This window comes from Falco punctatus, assembly GCF_963210335.1.
Source record: "Falco punctatus genome assembly, chromosome: 7".
Lineage (NCBI taxonomy): Eukaryota > Metazoa > Chordata > Aves > Falconiformes > Falconidae > Falco > Falco punctatus.
In genome coordinates this window covers 15,931,476-15,950,983 of record NC_137587.1, presented here as the reverse complement: position 1 = coordinate 15,950,983, position 19,508 = coordinate 15,931,476, and the positions used below count along the sequence as shown (strand labels likewise).

The 19,508-nt window shown below is 36.7% G+C and overlaps 1 protein-coding gene across 3 annotated transcripts in view; it reads right to left on the bottom strand.

Moving 5' to 3' along the window:
- The window catches only part of STXBP6 (syntaxin binding protein 6), a 134,010-nt gene that overhangs the window by 41,135 nt on the left and 73,367 nt on the right, over window positions 1-19,508 (bottom strand). The window contains exon 1 of one of the 3 annotated variants that reach the window (XM_080394767.1): window positions 19,175-19,226. The exons of the other annotated variants lie outside the window; for them this stretch is intronic. The gene's annotated coding sequence lies outside the window, so the exon portion shown is untranslated. Of the gene's footprint in view, window positions 1-19,174; window positions 19,227-19,508 lie in introns of those variants that run through there. 3 annotated transcript variants of the gene reach the window in all.

The following is a 19,508-nucleotide window of genomic DNA, read 5'->3' as shown; positions in this document are numbered from 1 at the left end:
TGCAAAGAAACAAAAGCAGCTGAAACTGGGGCAGGTTTAAATTCCCACTTGCTGCTCGAGGCTTGTCAGGTGTCAAAAAGTCTGATAGGTTGAGGTTTGACTTTTCAGAATTGCATTTCCTACTTTTGGCCATATTTCCTTTTTCCTTCCTTTGACAACACTGCTTTCTCACCATCTGGGATCCAAGAAGCTGAAAGCAGGGACAAGCTGCACAGTTCCCACCTTCTCAATTTGCCAAATAGGACAAGAGGATGTCAGTGGCCCTAAATACACAAGAATTTAAACAAGGATAAACCCTTCTGGTTTTTTAGGCACAGCATAATATTTTGACATCAAATTGGAAAATGTGAAGAAAAAAAAAGAAGCTTTCAGGTACAGAGGCAAACTACTCATAGATCTAAACATGTACAGTTTTTTCCCAGAGCCATTCCCAATAGTTCAAATAACAATTTGCATCACCTGTCTCCTTAAATCAGCATCTACTGCATCACTGTCCATAAGTTGCCAGCCTCACTCTCACTGCTTTCCAGATAATTGAGATACGTATTTCATAGATTTTTAAGGACTATTCATATATTGTTCAAAATATAGTTTTGTTTAAGCAGTATTTTTTCTTTCTACATGTAAGATATCTTCATCTGCTGAACAGTATGTAAAAAAATCCAATACTACAAAAATAAATTACCCTGGAAATTCAGATTAAGGTATGTGGTACCTTCCCAAGATGAAACACAAGACAAAGTATTTTTCTGGTGTCTTCAAATAACCCACCCCCCCCAAAAAAAAAGAAAACCCCAACCAATCCCAAAACACCTTTGGTTTGCAATGACAAAATTTTTGTCATGTGTAAGACACCATGAAGTGCTACAAGCCTGAAGTGGGAGCCTGTATGTTCTCCAAACATACCACTGACTGCATTAGTAACAAATCTTACAGAGTGCCTTGCCTTTCAGTGTTGCACCTAGTCTTCCATTATACTTACTTTTAACAGACCCATGTAAATACACGTACTTAAAAACAGTTTTTATGCCTATTCAAACACTTCAAGTCCCCATCATACCATACACATTACAGTCCTTACAGTTTCCTGACAGACTAATCCTTCATTCCTAGCAAATTTTTAAACCTAGAAAGACAGATGTATTGCAGTTATAAATTAATAGCTTGCTTGAATTATTCTTCATGTACTACAGCAATATAGTTTAAAGTATTGATACCAGAACAACTGCTTCTCATATTGGCACAGTCGTATAGACAAATGCAGTTAATGGAAAGGAATGCCAGACTTCATTTTATAGCCAAAGAGAAAGTTTCTGCTTAACTGTAAATATTTGGAACGTCATCTTATTAAATACATATTCACTCCCAGAGTGACGACTAAACTTCCAGGTTTTGTTCTAATTGCTTTTTACTATTCCATACTGCAAAGCAGCCAACTTTCAAACTTTTCCCACCTTTTTCCCCGCATACAGTCAGCTCAAATTTGAGTTGTGTATATGTTTTTCATTAAAACCTAGTTTGAAGGACAGGATAGTGCTTTGACAGATCTACCATGGCACTGTTACTCAAAAGGAAGACAAAAGGTATTCCAGTCAGGTGCAAGGGAAGAGGGAGTCCTGACAACTCAGGGATCAAAGTCTTCATCGGGGACCTCTCAGCCAGCACAGAGCTCCTGGTGATCCTGTCCTAACACATTTCACATTACTAGTTCATCTTGTCCTGGGATGGTAGAGCTCCACCTTTTAACTGGAAGGTATTTGGTGACCAAGAATTTCAGCCCAGCATAGCATGTGCCCTTCTGTATTAGTCTGGATCATCCACAGCTTCAATCTTCTTTGCTCTCTTTTCCTTAAAAAGGCGGCAGCATCCTGCACAGACTTTGCTGACCAGGATACTTTAAATAGCCTTTTAAGCATTTACACACACTTCAGAAAATAGCACTTCAATCTAGTTTAGAAACCAAAGCTCAAGATACAGAACACAGTGAATACTTGTGTGAATATTTGTGTGGGTGACTTGAGATACTCCTCTTATCACGTTCTGGTCACTTCAGCACCTGCAACTATGGAGAACCAGTTAAAGTCAATACCGCAAAAGTATTTCTAAACTTAATGAGTGGAATTTGGCATAATTCCTGTACAAGTTAACAGATGTGCATCCGCATGCAGAGAGTACACTAGGAATTACCTCACCAGCCTGAAAACAATGTTTGAACTTCACAGCAAGTGTCCTGAGGGGCAGGAAGAGGCTCTGGAAAATTAAAGTTTGAATTCATTACTCAGTAACTCACACAAAAAGTACGGTGTTAAAAAAATAGTTCTCCATGTCTAAGTTTGCTTAGATAACTTGACAGGCTTCAAGTTCTGGAACAAACTGGCCAATGACTTTTAACATCCTACAGTCTAAGAGGACCCTGCTGTAACAGGGTAGAGTGTTTACTGGAGCTTTTAAAGTGACTTATAAAACTGTACTGCTTTCTAGATTTTCTACTGAATCAATGACCTAAAGTATAGTAGACAAGACTACTACTAAAAAAAATGCTTTGCGCAGAGCAGATGCAAGAAAGTGCTCTCACATCTGTTCAATAAAGAATCCCTAGCTTTTGCTACACAGCCGCCTAAGTTAGAACAGCAGTGGGCAAATTATTCCATATTCTTATGACTCAAACTTTCAGATGGATAGAATTCTTAAAAACCTTCACGTACATACGTGGCGTGGTAACATCCAAGTCTCAATATAAACAACTAAAAAAGGCTGGTAGACTTTGACCACTTCAGATTAGGAAGAAATTAAAAAAAACCAAACACACAAACCAAAATAAAACAAAAAAAAAAAAACACCCAGAAACATCTGTGGGGAAGTACAGGGGGTGACTAAAGGAGAGACAAAGCAGGAAGAAAAACAAGTGAGCCAACAGCTGCAATCCCAAATTATCATCGTACATTATTTTAAGTGAAGCCAGTTATTTAAATCCCATTCATTCAACAACAACAACCAGTATCCAGACCTATGAAGTACTCAACCTGCAGTACATAACCCACAACACATTTATTCAGCAGAAGCCAAATATCCAGCTTTTCTTGCATCTTATCACTGGAATTGCAATAATTACTATGAAGGGACATTTTCACATGCTGACTTTTTTTTGCTGCCTGAATTATTTTCTGCAGACAACTAAAATGAAATACAGCAAGCAATGCACACATTTCAGGTAGCACTTAGCCTGAGATGTAAAAGCAGAAAACCCCTATCTTTAAAGTATGTGTATTCTGATTATTTTGAATTTGATTTAAGTTCATACAAGTAAGACTACCAATATTACTATTACTCTGGGAGATTGGACATATTATGGGTGTCTTACACAAATACAAAAGATATTTTACATGTCAACAGGTTCCACCTCTATCACGTGCATATAGTAGTAGTCCAGAGTAATTTTTGTATTTAGTGTGTATATATATGTATGTATATGAACAAACAGATTTTTGAAATGCAATCTTACCCCCTCCAATCTTTTAGCTGCTCAAAAAAGTGTGACTACAACAAATTAACTTTAGATGCCAATTTTCATAAATGTACCTATTAAGCACTATCAGTTTAGAGGTAAGACCCAAAACATCCATGGGTCAGAATTCTGCGCGGTATTTTATGGACAGTTGAGCAGACAGCATCTTTTTCATACTTCGAATGCCCATCGTGCTTCTGAAAATCAGTTCTCTGCCCATCTGCAACTGTTTTCAGTGCCTCCCCTTGCACACCAGTTCAGTGGTTCTCTTTTTCAATGGCATCAACCCACAAGTATTCCTGACAGAACCCACAAAACAAACACGCTTTCATACCTTCACAAATCTTCCCTACAGCTTCTATTACCTGAAGAGACACAGTACGGTCAGTCTCTTGCCAAGATGTTCACTACTATTTCCGTGCACTGTTCAACAACAGCATTTCAGAGTCAGAAGTTACCTCCACTGTGCTGGTTTTGACAGGGATAGTGTTAATTTTCTTCACAGCAGCTAGTATGGGGCTGTGTTTTAGATTTGTGCTGGAAACAGTGTTGATAACACAGGGATGTTTTTGTTATTGCTGAGCAGCACTCACACAGAGCCAGGGGCTCTTCTGCTCCTCACCCCACCGCACCAGCAAGGGGCTGGGGGGGCACAAGGAGCTGGGAGGGGGCACAGCCGGGACAGCTGGCCCCAACTGACCAGAGGGGTATCCCAGGCCATGTGATGTCATGCCCAGCATATAAAACTGCGGGGAGAAGAAGGAAAGTGAGACGTTCAGAGTGATGGTGTTTGTCTTCCCAAGTAACCATTATGTGTGCTGGAGCCCGGCTCTCCTGGGGATGGCCAAGCACCTGAATGAATTCCTTGCTTTGCTTTGCTTGCGTGTGTGGCTTTTGCTTTCCCTATTAAGTTGTCTTAATCTCAGCTCAGGAGTTGTCTCACTCTTCCGATTCTCTCTCCCATCTCACAGCAAGGGGGAATGACTGAGCAGTGTGGGGCTTAGTTGCCAGCCAGGCAACTAAAACCATGACGTCCACTTACTTGTATCCCATTCAGTTTGTAAAGCACTTTGAGACCATGAGATGGAAGGCAACACGTGAGAAGTATTTACAGTTCTGAAATCTTTAAGCATGTGAATAGTGATTTGAAAACCAAAGTGAAACTGAGGCTCTAAAAAGACTAATTTAAAAAGTTGTAAAAAAAAAAATAAAATCCATGTTACAGAAATAAGTGCCTTGCTGAACTGGGACACAACACTTAGGTTGTGTATTTACCATCCATCCTTTTCCACTATGCTTTATTCTCCTGCTCCATTTTAAATTTGTACAATGATGGCATTTCTCAAACTGCCTTTTTTTTTGTTCAACTATTGATTTATTGCAGCTACCTACTGAGCTTGTTTCACACCATGAACAAGATGCAGGTAATTAAACTGTCTAGAAACTATAGTATATGTGCACTTTGCTACTTTTACTACACCAATGCTTACTTACAGACTGTCACATTGAAAGGCCCTACCCACAGTAAACAAAGAACAAACAGCCAAAGAACACCAGATGAGTGAGAGTGACAAACACTGCACAACTGGTTACAACAAAAAATACGGAAAAAGAAACAGGAAGAAAGAAAACCATAGTAGACCATTTAAAGCCACAAACAGTTGTATTTTGGTTCCCTTTCTCTTTAGGCAGCAAAAATAGGATAAGAAGTCTAATTCAATTCTCATCTCCCTGACTCCCCTGCTGCACACTCCAAAATTATCAGTATGATCCTGAACTCACTGATGGTACATGCATTAAGGTGGTGTGATTTTTGTGGGATAGAAATCATTAGCTGTTCAAAGCCTACATGAGTAGGTCAGTGAATCTGATGATACCATTATCTTCTGTTGTCACACCAAAAGGTTGCAAAGAAGAACAAAGTAAAAGAGTATTTGCGGTATGAACTGAGGAAAGGCAGCCTTCTACTACTGATATGGAAATCAACAACCCACCCACCCTACCCCCCAACAAACTCTAGAACTCTTGTGTATTTGTTAATACACAATCTATATTAAACAGATATTCAAGACCAATTTGAAATGGTTACTTCATAACATTACTGAAATTAACAGCAAAGTGAATGTGTACTCCATGTTTTGAAGAAATAATTTTCAGAACTCCTGAATTACAGCACAGCACCATTGCATCTGAATGTATTTCAATTGGACCATTTGAATAGCTTGCATTTTAAATTTTTTTACTATTTTTCAAACACAGCCAGTATTAGCTGCTGATTAATTGGGTCAGTATCGTCAGAAAAACAAAACCAATGAAGTACATTCCCAATGTTTTTTCTGCAACTGTGTAAAAATACATAATCTCTCAAGTTTCGAACAGACACTCAAATCTGATTATCTTAGGCTCACAGATTTTATTACCTATTTATGAACAGCTACTCATTTTTCTTAATACTTGGACCCTAGGTATGTTCACAGATCAAACATACCTCGTAAGAATATATCCCTCATTAGACTTTGTAAAAGCATGTTTGAACTGCAAGCAAAGTTTTCATTCTATATTCTACATGACAAATTTCACACCTGCAGTGGACTAGATCTTATTTGGAGGTGCTCTGTGCAGACAGCGTTCAGTTACTGTACATAGTATCTCAAGTCACCTGACATAGGAAATACGACATACAGTTCCTTTATTAACATGAAAGATTTCACTGTAAGGGACTGGAGCAGAAACTAAGAAGTAAATACCAAGGATAAGTCCACCATTTTCAACCATGAAGGTTTTCTAGCCTTTAAGGAAGAAAAAAAGCCAGAAACTGGTAAAAACTTTTTGTAGTAAGACATCTAACAGGTTTAACCATAGAAGAGAAAGGAAAGCATATGCAGTTAGCAAAGAATTTTAACAGTTTTTATTTTACAAACTTAATCACCCTACTTAAATGAGGCCACAGCAATCAAGGAATGACATACACTGCCTTGAACAGTAATTTTAAGAGGTTCTCCACCAAAGAAAGGTCCAACAGGGAACAGATTCAGAGAATTGTGCACAGGTAGGTCTCACTTACATAAACAATTAGGGGACAGCTGAAGGACTTCCCCAAAAGCTTCCATAACCCAGAATATAGCCTATATATAACTAGCACAAGCTTATGGCATAGATCACCTCTACAAATTGAAATTCCCTAACTCATGTCTTCAAAACTTTATATAAAAGAATTACTTGGAGCCTGTTCACTTCTCACATGGAGAAGTGATTTGTGTGTACTTACGCAATTCAGTACTTTGCAAATATATTTTGAAAAGGTGAATTCTCAGACTGCTCAACTGGACAAAAGCTGAATACCTAAAATCATAGATACAAGACATCATGGTAAAATGTATTATATGAAAATATCCAGTATGTTGTCAGAAAAGCTAAAAGCTGCTGTGGCTGATGCAAGGCTTTCTGCAGCTTTCTTCCATGAACTCTTAGCAAGTCAGTTACAACATACATTTTTGAAGTGTCCATATCTGTGCCTCCCCACAAGCAATTATAAAAAACCTCAGATAAACTGTTTGCAGTTCTCTTCATCAAGGATTTTACTCATTTCAGAGATTTTCAGCAGGTTCATTGAAACCACTAGATGTAAAGTGATTAGGTGTAGATTTAATCTAGTAGATCCAATCTATGCTATTTAATATGGTGTAGTATAATAAATGGATGGTGACCGGAGTGGTATTCAGTCAATCTGCTATTTCCATTTCCTAAAGTCTTCACTGAAATAGATAATTTCCAGGCAGAAGTACACAACTAAGAAGATATCAAAGGATACAGTTTACCTTCTTATTTACCATGCAACATTTGGGTACACCTAACTGAACTACCTTCATCATCACGTTTGTGTGTGGGCGTGCATACAAAGGTAAAACTAAACATCTCTAGCACATCCACCAGCTTTTTTTTCCCCCTAGCTCTTTCTACAGTTTGCATTCTTTTCCATTTGAGAAAGACCCAATGATTTGTGTATTTTACAATGCATAGCTCCTTATGCTACAGGATTAATTACTGCTATTTCATGGGCATGCTTCTTACAGAAATACACGCCAGGTTGTCCTTATAGACCCCAAACTTTCTGCCCAGTAACGTGGAAGACTATGCTCTTTTTATTTGTGAAGCAATTAAATGAAATTTGGCTTCAGATTTAATCTCTTAGCTGTGAAACTATGAAAATCTAACTTGAATGCACCCCGGCTATTACTTCACACATGAAATTTCAAACCACAGAAAAACCTGGAAACAGGTTTAAGTTACAATTGATGACTCATGCTTAATGAGGAAAAATAGACACCCTAAAGACATAGAAATGTCTCAAAAAACCCCCTAGAAATAGCTCTTAAACATTTTAAATAGAAAATGGTATCTTAAAAAAACCCTTTTAATAGTTTACTATGCTAATGTAGCATTAATTTTTAATTTGCAGTAACATTTTACTGCTCATAGTAGCTTTTCCTTTGCGAAAACTTATCCTTTGAAAATTATTCCGAAAAATAATCTATACTGCCAATGTTATAAAAGGAGATTTCTTTCTGAGTTTATTTTAGAGCACCCAAAATGAGCAACTCAGCCTTATTACTTTGCACACTATAGATCCTGATAGCAAGAGGCCTTTGCAACTGACCTTATTTTTCTGCTGTACTGTACACATTGTACTGCACTATTATGAGCTACAACATCCCTTTCATTACATTCCATAAACCCAAACGAAACCAACTGTTAATATTCCACACCATACACCCAAAAAAGAAACTTATTACCACCTTAGAGACATGTTATTAGTTATAATGAAAAAAACCCATGTTTCCAGTAATTGCATTGATCACTAGCATTGTCTTTACTAAACATTAAGACCATAATTTTCTTTACATTTTAATCAAACAGGATTGTTAGAATCCATGTAATGTGAGTATGTTTCACAGTAATATTTTGACATTCTACATCTGACGTGATTCACTGTTTGCTCCTCAGCAGATTAACAGTTTGCCAATAGTTGTTCATTTGGAATGTAGCTTATGGTTGACCTGCCTGAGGACACAACTGTTTCCAAAGAAAAACGTAACATAGGAAATAGCCCACTGGCAAATACTTTTATACAAAATAGTCTTATACTTTTGTTATTTTACATACTATAGTTACTATGTTGCTTCCCTTTCTGCAAAAAATATATAGAAAAACAAACCCTCAAAACCCAAACCAAACAAACAAAAAGACCAAACAAAAAACACCTAACCAAATAACCACCCACAATTATTTCCTCTTTAGTCTAGCTTGCAATGGAAATACTTTTCAGGTTAACAGACACTCCCTAAAGCCTTTTAAGCACTGTGACATTACCAGGATGGATACAGAGCAGAGAAGGAAAACTGACAGACCCTAAAGGCCATGAAATGAATTTTTGAAACATTAAGTGATATGTAAAGAGAACAAACCTGAAGTTGTAGCTGAAATGTGAAGCCAACAGAAGCAAGGGATTTCAATTTGGAAACATTCTGAAGTTTGATTTTGGGTCTCAGGTCAATACTGATGTGTTATTTAACAAGTCTGTATATATTGCGCGAATTTTGTCCATCATCTGTAAGTTCCAATAGTAGAAGGTACTACAGACACGTTCCAATTTCCCTCTACCAAGTACTAACTACCATCAGGTCACAAAGCCTCCAAAAAACAAGACAAAAGAACTCCAAAACAGATTAAAATATACGGATCCCCAAAAGCAAACATCTCATTAACACCATTAAGTTAAATAGAAATACAAAGAATGGATTAAAAATGAAGCCAGAACTTTCAAAAAGTTAGTTTTATACTATACATTAGTGGTCACTATTCAATTTAAGAGAAATAGGAAACACCCAAGTGCTATAGCATGCACTTCTTTCCATTGCAAAAGACAATTTTATATAGTTAGCAGATTTTACTGGTACATCATTTTTTTCTGAAAGATTAAAAACAGTGACTTTGTCCCTCCTCCAGTAAGATGCAATCATAGAAGTCCTTCTCCTCTTTCACAGGACAACAAATAAGCCACTATTTTCAACATGTCCAATGTATAAACTAAAATAGAAGACCTTGGGTTTTTTAGAGGTTGGATGATGGAACTGGGAGATAATTAGTTAAGACTACACCTCAAGATCTGCAAAAGAAGACATTACCATCCATATTTTATGAACTGAGTTGGCCTTTTGAAGGGTTATTAATCATCCCTACACAGGGCCAGCCAACTGAGCTAATGACTCTGGTCCTCTCAGTAAAGCTCTATGGACAGGGAATGCCTACTAATGCCTTGTTTGAAACAGATCAGCAGATTAGCATTTGAATATTATCTCATTTAAGCTTGGTCTGCTGTGGCACACTTCATGGACAAACAGAAAAATACAAACCCTCTTCTCAAAAAAGTATAAAAGACACGAAACTTGTAACATTTCTAGCCTGCGCACCTGCTTTGCAAAACAACACAAAACCCCAACAAACCAGAAAATCAGAAATAAACCCATGTCTGTTAAAAGCACTACTGCTTTTTTTTTAAAAAAAAAAAAAAAACAAAACAAACCATCTGAACAATAGAATTTTATCTGTCCAAGTAGATAACTATGAATTACTTGGCTGGAAGTGTGTGCTTTGCATGACTGATTTGGATCAATTTCCTATCAGAAGACAGCCAGTGAAAAATATAAATTAATTAAGAGTACACAAAGGATAAGGTAAAGGAAACACACACAGAGGAAAGAGTATTTTCTTTAAAGCATTATCCACAGTGTTCCTCAACACAGTACACTACAGGGAAAGCCAATTATTTTCTTTTGCAATTTGTGTGCATGAGGAACAGTTACAATTATTGCTAAATTAAAATCCGTTGTAAGGAAAAAAAAAATTCTCTCTCAGATTTCTTCTACCTTGAAAGAGTAAAGCTACAGATATTTTGAAGCAGATAAATGCAACAGCTTGAAAGACCTTGAAAGAGAACACCCCCCCCCCCAAAAAAAAAAAAAACCAAACAAAAACCACACAAAAAAACCCTTTCCATCAAAAACCTAAACATAAAGAACAGGCACAAAATGTAAAGAAAGTACAGATCACAAATCAAGAATCTTAAATATTTAAAGTACTTCCACTATCTAGTGAAAGTTCTACAACTAGGACACTCAGCAGTTTGAACTGGCGCCAGCAGGTGTGCCCCCTTAGCTTACAGTCATGCTGTGACTCGTGGTGCAAGAGCTATAATGAAGTGGAGCTACCTGCTGTCCTGGTGGGTGGTCATACAGAAGGTATTACTAGTACTGCTACCAAATTAAACAAAAATTATTCCCACAAACAGTCACATATAAGGAGAGGGAAAACTATAATGCTACACAGTGCAAAAAAAAAGCCCTTAATCCACAATAGTTTCTGGAGAACAAATAATTTCCAAACCCAGGAGAAATACAGGAAGACCACTTTAAACTGGGGAGGAGGGGGAGCTAAGAAAAATCACCACCACCACCCCAATCTGCATTTCACTGCATGTCTCCTTATACAACAACAGTGTCTGAACTTAAAGAGAACTGATACTACAAGCACCACGGTAACACCCCGTAGATTTGTTCCTACTGTTGCCACTATGTATTCACTGCACAATGCAGTAAGAGGGTTTTATTTTAAAATGGCTGATTTGCTCATTACATCTACCTGTACTTAATTCTTCTGGCTGATTTTTAGCTTCTCCTTGGTATGACATGAGGCACAGACCAGCATACAATCACGCAAATTTGGCATCTGGCAAGAATTAAGATGTGAAAAACATGCAAATTCCAGCAAGTTTTCTAAAAGTATGTATTTGGAGTTACGATCTCTAAACACAACCACCTCTAAAGAGATGCACAACCTGCAAACTAAAACTGACAGTGCAGATTTCTCATCTTATGACTGATTTCTTCAGTCCTTTGCAGAGCACTGGAGTGGATAAAAGTGTGGATAACTTAGAGCACGGTATGTGTTTTACAAGAAACTCTCCAGAAACATGCATTTGGTTTCTTACAGTCAGACACTAGAAGAATGAGACAAGACCAGATGAAAACAGTTATTCTGACTTCTTTAAAATGGAATCCCTAAATGATACTACTTGCTTCTTGTATCTACAGTAACGTAGCAAGAAAGCTCAGCATGCTTGCTGCAGAAGTCATGAGAAAATGTGTAATTTGTGTGTACTCCCATACATCTGTTCCAACACTTAACCTAAAACAAAACATTAGGTCCATCCACTCTATACTGAGGTACAGTAACACACCAAATAAAGCCATGTCCAACTGACAGTTACAGAACAAATACATAACAGCCATAACTGAAAAGCAAAGAAAAATTCAAATATCAACTTTAATAAGTAAGACTCTACTGTGGAATTTCCTCATGAGGGAGATTAATCTGGGAAGTTAAAAACCAAACACAATTTCCCTCACAGCATGACACTGTTACATTCTCACCACACTTCACTTAATTTTGGAAAATATAATCAAAAACTTATGATCAAGCACTGATACTTTTGGTAATACTTAGCAGGAGCAAGGCTAAAATCAGTTTAGTTTAATCTTGATAGCAGCTTCCCCTCTTTCTCTAAATGTATTGCATTTACTAGCATCCTAGTTCTTATGTAATGTACTTCCCATTAAAAGCAAAGTTAATTCAGGACTAACAGGTATTTCCAAATCCAAATCTTCAGGGAAAAAAAAATTAAAAAAAATCTCCACTGATACCTGTGACAGCCTTAGGAAACACCCAGTACACTTAAAGATTTAACCTAAACTTAGTATTTTCTTCTTCCTCCAAGGAAGTGTTTGCTTGTCCCAATTCCATTACAAAGCTTTAAAGATCCTGTTGTACACAGTACTGAGATTCCCAAAACATTTATTTCATAACATGCTGGAATTACTTCATCTAAACACCCTGAAGTTCCTCCACTGCCACATACTCATTTATACAATTCAGAATCACAGAATTAAAACAGACCTCTGAAGGTCATCTAGTCAAACCCCTGCTCAAACACTGATGTTCAGTGAGGTTGCTTAACTGCAAAACATAGTAAAATTAAGTGCATAACTTCGCTTTACCATAGTGATTTTTTTATTTTTTATTTCCTCTTTTTCCCTTTCAACTGAATGGGATTTCCCTGATTGTGACTTGCTGCCTTTGCCTCCCAGTTTTCTACTGCACACATCTAAGAACCACCTAGTTCTACCTTCTCTAGAACTGTAGAACATTTAGGGTGGAAGGCTGCAATTATCCCTCTCAGCCCTGTCTTCTCGTTTGATCTTTTCTAAATAAAACCAGCATCCTCAGTCTCTCCTCCTGTCATATGCTACCGTTTCCTAAATACCTTAGCTGACTTGTGCTAGACTCTGAAGTTTAACAGTATGTGCCTTACACTAAGGTGCTGAAAACAGGTTTCCAGATGCATTCCCATATGCCCAGCAGAGGAGAATAATCACTTCTGCTGATCTGCAGGCTATGCTCCTGCTAATGGAGCTCAACATGCAGTCCATCTTCACGGCTGCATGGACGGTCCACTGAGCCCTGTTCAGCCTATGTGTTTCCCACCAGGCTGCTCCCGACTCAAGCAGCGAGCCCCCAGCCCCAGCAGTGGATTATTCCAGCCCAGGTGCAGGATTTCATATTTGTCTTAGTTGAACATCATGAAGTTCTTGTTGCCCCATTCCCCCACTTAAGAGTCAGATTACTAAAAGTCCTCCCCACCTCCCTTGCATATCAATTACTCCCCTTCAAACTGGTATCACTCACAAACCAGAGGGAAGCACAGCCCATCCTGTTGTCCTGGTCATAGACAAGGACATGAACGAGGATTGGCTCCAGGATCAGCCTCTGCACCATGCCACCAGTAGCTGGCCAGTTAGAACTACTGAGAAGACACAGAACCATACCTCTGAGCCCTACGGTCCTCCCAGCTCTTCCCCTCACCTCGCAGTCCATCTCTCCAATCCAAATTACCCTCTCTGCCTGCAAGGACAGAAAGCCAGAGCATTGAAAGCTGTGCATCTTCTACACGACTTCTACATGGCTACATTCCCATACGGTAACTGAGTGATACTAGATTTACTTCAGGATTTATGAATGCCATTACAAGCATCAATACATTGATTTACTGTTATAGTGCAAAACACTGAGCTATAGATCTTCTATCTTTTGATGTCAGTTTTATATAATACATAATTGTTACTATTACCAATATTCTACTTTAGCATTACTTAATTATTGAAGGCTCAGAGCCTAGCACTTAAAATCTGATCAATTATATAATGCCAAACATAGCATCTAAGGGCCTAGCACCGCGCAGATTTGCAAATGAAATTTCATTTCCAAATTTCAATTTAAGTAATGTTTACATAAGCTTATAGTGAAAGCTTGGATGGACTCTAAATATACACAGAAATCAGAATTATTTCTGAGTAATAGGTATATATTATCCAACTTAACTGCTCTCTTACTTGGTGTCAGCATTTTCTTCTGATCAAATTCTATATTCTTAACATTTGTTGCAGTCATTTTTAGTGTGCTGACTACTCTGCAAAAACTGCAAGCACTTTAAAGTGAGGGGATGAAGTAGAAGAAAAAAACCCACAATATTTCTACCAAATTACCTATTCCTCCACTTTTTAATTTTTTTTCTTTAAATTTGAATTTGTATTTAAATTAATATCAAGAAGCAGAAGAACCGACTCTCTGAACACCAGGACTAACAACTGGAATGTCAACATATAGCCAATCCCTATTCTACGGAACTTATTCCTATGTAAGCACATTTATTTTCTTATTTTTATTTGCCTTTATTTGCATTTTTTTGGCTTGGTTATAACTTATTGGAGTTTCTTTCTTATTCTCTGCTTTACATACCCCTAAACCAGAAAATTCACATCCTGAAAGGAAAGCTCCTATGTCTAATCTGATATTGGATGTAGAGTGGAAGATTTTCTTGATTTTCCTGCTGATACACTGTATTAATATATTCTATTATTCTAAGCCTCATTGCTTGTAAATTTGCTGTTAATAGCTTATTCCCACTGTGTAGTTTAGAGCTTAAAATCACCATGAGCATTGGCTTGTCTGCTGTCTAGTCTATGAAGGCTATCCTGTAATTACTCTGTTAAGAGTCATCTATAAATATTCATTGATAAAACCAGTTAAATGGTGCAGCAAAGAAAAATATATCTGCTGTCCTTACTGTAAATTGTGTAGTTTAAGTTATAAATGTGTTTCTAAATGGCTTGAAATTACACTGAAATTTGTTATTTCACAATAAAATTCACAGAATGACCTTGAACTTTAACTACAGTAATGGTAGTAAAAACTCCACAGCTTTTTTCAGTTTCCTAAAGCCTATGCGATGTAAAATTCTTTCAAAGCTTGCTGAAAGTCTTTTTAATATATTAAACTCTTACAGCAGTAGCTAGAGAGACCAAAATTAGCCTCGTTCTCCTCAAAAGAGGAGTTTGCCTTTTTAAAATAGAGTCCAATATAAAATTATTTTATAAAAGAAATTTGCAGTTGCATTTCTTAAATTATTAATAGCTGTAGACAAATCAAAAAAGTGGGACTGTGTCCCGAGTGATGCATTCACAAAGCAAATCAGTATCACTGCACCACATGTACTTGTACTCAGCTTTGGCAATGCAGAACAGTAAATTCTGAACACTGATCACACCTCACTAAGATAGTCCCTGAAGTATTTCTGTTTATGCTACATAAATTAAGAATATATTTTAGAAGATACTAACAAATTTTACCACATGCTATGCTTCTCTGTTGCAAATCTCTGTATTTGAGACATACTTGCAAGGGTACGAATGTATAATTACTCTCTCAGGTTTTTTTTACTCTTCCAACAGCCTACAAATAGCCTTTTCAACAGCATCAAAGTAAATTGTCACTACTTCCTTCACCTCCTATTAGTAACACTACGTATTTATTAAATAAAATCAAAATACTGAGAAATCATAAGTTTTTGGTATATCACTATCCATCTATTAAAAGCAAAAGTGACTTTACCAAAAGATACCCAATTTTACTGAGAACTTTATCACTTAGTGAAGACAAAAAGACATGAAGCCCCTCTCCATGAACTGTGCTATATTATGAACTCTGCCCAGTTGGTCAACAGGCTGTCAGGGGGGTATAAAACCCAGTCCAACCTCAATTTAAACACATGGACTTTAAAGTCCACTCATCAGCTGATGCAAATCAATACAAATCCTTTGATGACAGTCTAGATTGAGGACTTAAGATCAGATGTTTTACAGGTTTGATGAGCAAGAGGACAAAGTTCTGCCAAAGCAAGAAGAAAAGAAGCTTCAGTATCACTAGCAGCTCCAGCTGGTGGTTTCCTTTATTTATTAAGAATTCTCATATTCTAAAAAAAACCAAAAGCAGAACCAATAAAAACCCCAAACACCAAAACCCAACAAACCTGGAGAACACTGTACCAAGACACTTAGGAAATAAATGTAAGCATTCCAAGCACAAAACATTTTCACTAAGAATCTATTTGTAGGGGGTTTTTAATGCCTAAAATACCACTTAGAGAATTGAACCAGGATTTATTTCAGAGAATAGCTACTTCATATGAAAACCACAGAATGGCTTTTTCTAATCTGTAGATTTTAGACTATTCTCCCCCTTACCTCAACTATTTCTATTTAGATGGGAGTTTTGTTTGGTTGGTTTCTTGTGGGATTTTTGTTTTTGTGGTTTTTTTTGTTTGTTTGTTTTCATTTTTAGCCAGGATACATGTTTTCTAAATAAATGCATCTTATATCTTCTTGAAACACATCTCCTATATTCTCAGTATAACAGTTTTAAGTTCTTACTGAATATAGAGAATTAAAAAAAATATTTGTACTTTTCTCCCACTATGGTTAAAGAATTTATTAGGACTTCTCAAACTCAACTGGAGCCTTCTTTTCTCTGTGCAACTGTATTAAGACCACTCTCATCTAGATGAAAAAAACACAACACCTTTTTTGGCTAATACTCTTGTATAATAGCTTTTTATCATGCAGAGACAATTTTACAGACTCAAGAGTGCTTTTTTCAAGCTTGGAAGCTAGCTATACCAGCGCATCTTTTCTGGACAAGGCATTATTAGTACCACATCAATGAATTAGTGTAACTTCACTCAAGTTTTTTAGAAGCAAATCCAGAAATACTAAGCCCACTAAATGAAATAAAAGGTTTGTAAAGACTGCTATCATTAATTTTAAAAGGAATCACTGACCATTTTAACAAAATATATTATCTGCTAGTAAAAGGGAAAGAAATACAAAATGGAGAAAAGATTAAATAACCATCATCTGACAAAGACTTTACCTTAAATAGTTCTTTATGACAACATGGTTAAATTCCAACTCACAAGAGTAATACTATTTTCCTAATTACACATACTTTATTATAATGCATTTCTATATTCCATATTATATAACTTATTTTACTTAAGATATTTACAACATAATTAAGATGCCCACGTATGTGCTCAGTAGTACCATACTGTAGGTGTACTTCCATCTCTTACAAGATAAAGTAAGCCTAGAAACAACACATAGCAATGTAAGAAGAATAATCAAAGATTGAGCAGGGAAATTTTGCAGTAAGAAAATAAAAGTATCATTTGTAATCTAGAAAAAGAGAGCTAAATGTTAGGAAATGCAAAGGCAGAGCAGTCGTCTTCAGGAACTTCAAGGATGGCATGAACATGATTAATAGGGAATAACGATTCAGTTTTTCTCACAATTTCTTCAAGGCATCAAATTAAGTCAATCAAAAAAGGAAGCACATAAAACTCAAAATGAAACCATCTATTATTATAAAACACGAGAAAACCAAGATGAGTTTAAACATTGCTTAGACAACCTTCCAAAAAAGGATCATCAAAAAGATTAAGTATAAAGTTCCAACATCAAGTTCAGTAAGTCTAAGATTTAGGAAGCAGCTAGAAAATATATCAGCAACTATACGGACATGTGTTCACCCTTCTCTTATCTTTGCTCTCCAAGCACCATTAGCCAGTATCAAAGAAATTTAGGCCAGATGGATCCTCCTCAGTATCACTGTACAGGCAAACCAGTGACAGACTTAACTCTTCCTTACAGACAAGCACTGCCTAAGCTACTCAATCAAAACTCACTGTAGAATACAAACCAAACCTGTTGAAAAATATGTTTCTTTGAAAGTTAGCAAATGCTTGGTTGACTTTCAGTGAAAACAAACAAAATACCATGAGAATTATTTCTCAGCTGCTTTTGCGTGAAGGCCTTAAAGGACTCAAAATGGCTAAAGCAAGATGCTGACCAGTGAAAAGAACACTGTAGAAGTCTAAAGCACACTAGTATAAACAAGTGAAAGTCTCTTTCATTTCGAATCAAAGGTTATTTATTTTATTGGGCTCAGCTCTACACAGTTTCAGGAAGTGGGGCTGGGAAATTCAGGATGGCAGCCCATATATCACTGTTTCTCAGTGCTTAACTGAGCCACACATTTATATTACATGCCACTACTGTCTGCAGAGTTCAGACTTCTAACGCTTCTCTTTCCTATCAGAGCCCTGCAACAACGGTATGACAACCTTCTTAACTCAAGATAAAAGGAGAATGTGACAAGAAACTGGCACAATCTGTTTTCGCTTAACAGTACTCTTCCACAACATTTCAGAGCCAGCCATCCCCAGCCATCAAGAGATAAACTGTATCAGAGGTCCATGTCTCTGACTGACATTTGAAGGGGAAAACTGTTCCAAGTCACTGTCTTATTATGCATGTGGCCTAAGGCTAATATTTTTTGTTTGTTTGTATAAATTGAGGAAGATTTCAACTATGCAGTGTTGAACTGTGTCCTGCTTCAGTAATAAGTAACTGCTTTGACTCGCTCAGCCTGAAAAAACTCACTGCACTGTACTAAGACCCATTTTTTTAATTGTGGTTTACAATTTATGGCTGGTTCTCTAATGCCAGGAGTCATTTTTTGTACAAAAAAAGCTCTAACCAATGAATCACTTCAATGCTTTGTTTCCTTCAGATAAACACACATTTTGAGGAGACAGAAGTAATTCAAAGCAAGTCAAACATGTTACATCTATAGCTAGCTTCTATCTCTGTCCTCCTCTACCCACCAAGGAAGTACGCTACGCTTCCATACCTTTTCCTTCTAGAAAAGTCAGACATATTATTTATTAAATTCTTTTGAAATGAAAAAAGTTAGACATAATTGTTGCTAAAGAATTTCCATGAAGAAAGAATTTCACTATTTTTCCACAGAAGCAGTAAAAAAAAATTAATATTTTTAATTTTTACAGATCAGTGCTTGCAAACACAAACCCTATTCAAACAACCTTTATTTTACATAACAGAACTTTTTTGATTAAATAAATTTAAATTTCAGAACAGTATTACAAGCTGGAAACAGAACTGAAATATAAAAATTGTTTGAAGTGAAAATGCAAAACTCTAGGTACATAAAAGAAGTTCTCCGAGCATTTAAGTTCAGTTTTCCATTTCATATTTAAAAAAAGACAAAAAACCCCCACCATGCAGGGTTTGCTTTACATCATAATCACTTTCACAGCTTTGAAAAATTTACGGTAACAGTATATTGTCAACAGCTTACCAGAATTCTTGAAGGTCTGACCCTGCCTCCCACTGAAACTAAGCTGGAAAATCAGTTGAAAATCTCAGAGTTCCAAGCCTTTGTAAAAAATGAAAATGGAAAGGAGTGGTAATAAAGCTATTTCAGTAAGCTGCTTCAGAGTGAAATTTAAGAGAAAAAAACATCACAGATATCTCCTAGGAGCACAACTTTTAAAAATTTACCAGTATTCAATCACTTAATTAAATAAGTACACATTAAAAATAGCAGTTTGACAGAGCAACGGGAGGATGGGGGGGATGGACACACAGGGGGATGGGCCTGAGAGAGGGAGAAAGCCACCCTACAGGCTAAT